This window comes from Channa argus, chromosome 4, assembly GCF_033026475.1.
Source record: "Channa argus isolate prfri chromosome 4, Channa argus male v1.0, whole genome shotgun sequence".
Classification (NCBI taxonomy): Eukaryota; Metazoa; Chordata; class Actinopteri; order Anabantiformes; family Channidae; genus Channa; species Channa argus.
In genome coordinates, this window is record NC_090200.1 from 28,352,472 (window position 1) to 28,358,471 (window position 6,000).

The following is a 6,000-nucleotide window of genomic DNA, read 5'->3' on the forward strand; positions in this document are numbered from 1 at the left end:
GCTCCTGCTGGAAGGATCATATCATACTCAATTAGTTTATGAGAAAATACAACTTACATTTCAGTAAAATGTAGGCATGGATATATAACACTAGGGCAGAAATGGTGTTCAAACTGGAAGTAGATACATGTTACTTACAAACATGAATATGAATCAACATAAAAGATCAAGTCTGACTAAAATAATGAGAGCAGTCCAAGCTCTTGTGCTGCCTGTAATATTCTTTCCAGCTAAGCTATGGGTCAGAGGTTTTATTATCTCATCAGCAATAAAAAGATTAGATTAACACATGCAACTGGAAAACAACTAAATAAAGACACATTAAAGTATGTAATAAAACTGTTTAAAAAACTCCATGTGTTAATAATTAATTCATTTCCAATAATAGTAATAATAAGTGGTGACACAGACTTGTACACAGACAGAAAATGTAATGCGAGCATTGAAAACCTGCCTTTTTCAGTCTGTGGCTCTCTTTGAACCAGAGACTCTTACCACCCCTTTCCACACCAGACTAATCCCTGGTTCAACCTTTGATTTTAACTGCAACTTTCTCCCTTGATCCCAGCGTCTCCCCAAGCACAGGGAGAGAGAGAGAGAGAAACCGAGTGAGGAGGGATAAAGTGACTAGTCAGCTTCCTGCTGCTTCGCTCTTCTTGTTCTTTGTTGGCTTTCGGCCCTTTAGCCTGGCTCTTGGCTCCCTGCATGTGCGCACACAAACCCATATGGGCACATGTTATGATATGCACAGGCCACAAATGTATATGAGTGTGTGTGGCGTGATCTGGTTTCCTTGTGGACTCTATTGTGTCTGGGCAGGAAACAACTAATCCAGTCAGATCCAACCCAGTCAGGGATCTGCTGCTCATATAATCTAACTGGCAGGAGTTCTGCAATGGGAAAGAGAAAGAAATAAAAGTCTATCTTTCCCATTCACTCCAGTCAGGCTGGTCTCAGTTGAAAGTAAGATAGATGTCATTACTATCTCTTATGCAGAGGCGCTCCATGCCAGCAGGCAAGGCAAGCAAATGCTTGGGACCCCTAGCCAGTAGGGGGCCCCCGAGGGCTGACAAAAGTTAAACTATGTACAGCACTGACTGTGTGCAAAGTTTGCAACAACAGAAACAATCCCGGACTTTCCTAAGAGGACCCCGACGGTCACCTTGCTGCAAGTAGCACATGATTCAATGTTAAAAAAAAAAAATACAGGTCTGATGAAACAACGGAAACCAGCTGATGAAAATGAAGAGGAGTTAACATTCTGGGAGCAATAAAATACGAAGAGGAGAAAAAAGCCTAAAGTGTTTTCGGGCGCCAACAGACTCTAGGATCGCCACTGCTCTCAGTTAAAAAGAAAAGAAGTGTCTGTGTGAAACTCGGTGGTAGGTCTATAATTCAAACTCATTGGTCAAGTAGGCTTTCAGTAAGTGCATACATGTGATATGTTAATGTGTGTATCCAACAAAAGAGATATTAACAAAGAATTGAATAATTTTAACACTGCTAATAATATGGAGTATATATTTTCCTTTAACATGCAATTATCAAAATATGAAAATATATAAAAACTATGTAGAGCCTTGTAAATAAACATAGTAACATATATATAATTACATGTTTTTACCCATTATCTTAAATGCTATTTCTAACAGCATCAAGTTACTTAAAGGACAAGGATACAATTTTCAAGTCTATCTTAAAACAACAGTGAGGCACCCACATAACATTTAAAATGGTTTTACTTGTTGAGATCATTCCTCTTTCATACTGACCAGAAGTAGATCACTTCCTAAAGTCCTTTTAATGGAAACCATGGTCCAAACAAAAACAGTTTTCAAATGTGTATCTGAAGCTTAGTCGGAGTTTATTAACAAGTGGATTGTGTGTGTGTGTGTTAAATTCCCATATTGGTTTCTCTATAGTGCTGAAGCTGAAGGCCCACAGAGGTCATTTGTACCTAACCTCTAATACATCCCAGTGAATCATTTGTTGAAATAGCCATGCACAGAAGTAGGTATACATATACTATTTCACCACATGGTGGTTTGGTTGGGATAAGGCACAAAAACATTACATTGAAAGTTATGTTTGGGTAAGGGACTAAATATAAATGGTAGGTGTAAATAAATCATGTCATGTATCACATAGTGTGCATCGCACGACTGTTAGAACAACAACTGTTGTGTCGCAGTAGAATCAAACTCCTGTCTCCTTTGTGAACATCCATCCACCACCCTAAGCTACCTCCTGACAAATGTTGTGAGGTCTCAATACTTTTTCCCAGTTTAAAATTCACTACAGCCGGCAGATGTTGCTAAGCATATCCTACATTTCCCTTCTTTGTTTTTGTGTGGCTGGTGCAAATGACATACTCTTTTGTATTTCACAAGAGTTGACACAATTGTTCAAGTGTGTCAGTTAACAGTTAACAGTTGTTAAAAATGTTTTAAATGAATTATTTAGACTTCTACAAGGCTTTGTTGTAAAAATGAGTTGGCATCTCCCAGTAAATGATCTCTCCTTTCATTCAGCCTTTCACTCAGCTGCATGTACAGAAATCTACCTGAGGAAACCAGGTTTCCTGTTTGCATGACACTTGATAAATCAGCTGGCTGTAACCTGGTTACTTAAGTCTATGTAAATGCACTGAGTAATGTGATGTTGTGACACCTGAATGAATATAACATTAATAGAACATGTGACCCTGTGAGCCATAAAAATCAAACAGCTAAATCAACTTCAGTAAATTTCAATATGATGTGTGTGTAAACATGTGTGTGGTTATTTTGTCTCTGTCATTTGAACCCTGATTTATTCAAGGGAAAACACAGTTATTATTTGGGGAGTGTTTAATTTAAGACGTTATTTACATTTATTCTATTATTTCTTTGTAGTTGCTTCTGCACAGTCTGCCCTTAATAAAATCCCCAAACTGCCAACATAATGAGAAATAGCAAGACTGGCTTTGCACAGGTTTATCTAAGTAACCTGGAAAATTATCTTAGCTTTATTTGAATCACTTTGACATGGCAAAGGGACTTTGACACTTAGTGATCCCCATTGAAAGCCGCACTTTAGGCAATATGTCTGAAATTTTAAAAACACATTGATAACAAGCAGAAGTGAGTACAATCAATGTTTGTCTTTTAAGAGAGAAAGTCGCTGTAGATCAGTTATGGAACTATTGTACTGAAGGACAATTTTAAGTGTGTTTCGTGTCAATGAATGAAAAAAATAAAATTTGTGCTCCATTGCAAAGCTGTAATTACTTTGAGGAATCATAATACAGAAAATGTATATCGTAAATGTAAAATATTACAAACTAATAAAATAATCAATTAGATTAATGCCTTGTCATCACAAAAAGTATTAGTTAGTTCAGCCTTTACAAGCTTTAACATTAGTGATATTTACACAGTAGTGCATCAGTATTTACACTCTTATATCACTTTGCTTATTGACTTATTTTGCTTTTGGGCTACACAGAGAATGTAAAGATCTATATATACAGACAATGCCAGTCAGCCACAACATTAATGAGACCAAGTGCTTTTAACATAAAAATATAATATGTTTTTTATAAAAATGATATTAACTATTCAATGCTGATATATCTTTACGAGTTAACCAGTTTCTAGCACCCTTAGCACTTTTATTAACCCTCTGCAATCTATCTGGTTGTTTTTTAATACTTTTGATTTCACCTTTATATTTCACCTTAAAACTGTTTACTAGGCCAATAGTTGGTGTCATCTTTTTAGCACAACCTCACACACAACCTGTGACAGTTATTTTTTCATTTTGACATAGTGTAATAACACATTGATCTTAAACCAGAAATCAGCAGATTTACCACAGGTGACTTTATGTTTCTGCTAGGACGCAGGACCACAGGGTCTTTTTATGGGACCAACAGAACTAGATTTTCACAGTGAAGATATTCAAATGAATAAAATGCCGTTTGAACATCCATTCAGAGAAAAACAAACACTTTTCATATTACAAGCAGCCTGACAATCTTACTGAAACCCACCACTGATAATACAACCCTCATTTCCATTATCACTGGAGACAATGTCAAAAGAATGAATACCAAACTGCACATAAAGAAAAGAATAAAAACACTTTTCATTTCCTGTTTGAAAACTGCGTCCTGCTATTCTTTCTCAGACAGCAAGTGTGCATGGAGACAGGTCCGTTTACACACACCAGATTATAGTCATGGTGCCCAGCGTGAGGGCTATTCATTCTACTTCCTAATTCAGCTTTGTTTAATAATTTCACATGGACCGAAGTCAGCAGCGCACGCAAAAACCCGGCACATGCAAACACACACACATACACACACACACTGACTCAAACTCTGCTAAATAAAGGAACAGCCAGGAGGATATCCTCATTTCTTCCATATCAGGGTTCCTTTGAAAGCTTCCACTCCGAGCTGAATGAGAGGTTTCACTGAGACCATTCACCTCAAGGATCTGCTCTGATCCACTCACAATCAACCATATCTGTCATACATGGCTAGGCCTGAGAGCCAGGAGAGAGAGAGAGACTAAGAAGAAAAGAAAGAAAAAAAAAAACAGATGTGACAACTCATGCAAAGCTAAATGGTGTCTAGATCCATTCACGTGCCACTTACACACAGACACACACACATACACACACACACACACGGAGTGATCCCTTACTTAAAGGGTGATTTCATGGGCATCTGTGTTGTGAAAGGTGAGGAAATGTGTACATCCAGAAACTTTTGTGCTCCAGTGGTTATCAAATCAAATGTTTATATGTTCCCACCTGTCACCTGCCATAAAATACATTTTCTTTCATAACCTTTATCCAGATCTTACACCTCCTCTGTTTTCACAGCAGATGCTCAGCTATAGTCTTATATGTGCTCAGGATTTGCTAAGATGTTTTCAGCAGTAGTGTGGCATTTTGATGCACTGGGCCTCACCAGCTGTCTTCAGCCTTTGTTGTTCACACTGTCATGGGACGTCGTGTTTCTAAAATAGATCCTTGATTAACATTTGAGCCTGTGGCATTTTGACACAAACAAATTCAAGCTTTTCATTTTGTATAAGTGTATGTATATCAGATGGGATCATGGGACAAGTAAACTGAGCCTTGTGGATCTGTGAGTCCAAGTGGACTGCCGGCCAGGATCATAGGTGTTGTAGTGAAAAGCATATTAGTACGTTTACTTACATGCAGTATATGGTAGTAAATTAAGGATTTTTTTGGCTTACAGTATGTTACAGTGAGTAGTAGAAGAAAATATAAAAAAATATAGAAAATGACCAGCGTTATCAATAACTCCCAAAACTCCGAAACTACACAGTGTAACTATGGAACAAATCTGTCACCTCTTATTTTTTTGGAAATTTAAGAAACTAACAAGAGAAATTCAGCTCTGATTATGTCCGTTTGAATTAGAAATGTTGGATTACGAGTTTAATGTGTGTGTGCGTGTGTGTGTGTGTGTGTGTGTGTGTGTGTGTGTGTGTGTGTGTGTGTGTGTGGCCTGCCCTCTCTACATCTCTAATCCTTGTAATAGAGTGAAGATCATGAAAAGCCCGCTGGCCTGGCCAAGCCTGCCCCACTTCACCATATGTAAGATAAATTATCATTCCCATCATTTACTAAAGAATCCCCTGTCCTCCATCTCACCCTTTCTCTCGTCTATCCCTCTACTGTGTTGAGATAATTGTTGCTTTTTGTATCGCAAAACAGAGAAGGGGATAAAGAGCAATTCTACATGACCGATTGCATTTCTACATAATCTCTACATCCCCTGAGAAAGTGAGAGAAAGGAGCTAACAGCTAAAGTCTTAAGCCACAGCACATTAAGTCAGTTTGAGTGACTGCATGTTCTTCACAAACAACAGTCCGCAGACCTGGACAGTCTGATGGACATGGTACAAGTTATAGACTTGCGCAAATGCAAATTCTATCGGGTAAACCCCCCCAATCCAACCCCTCCCCACAGTCGTTCAC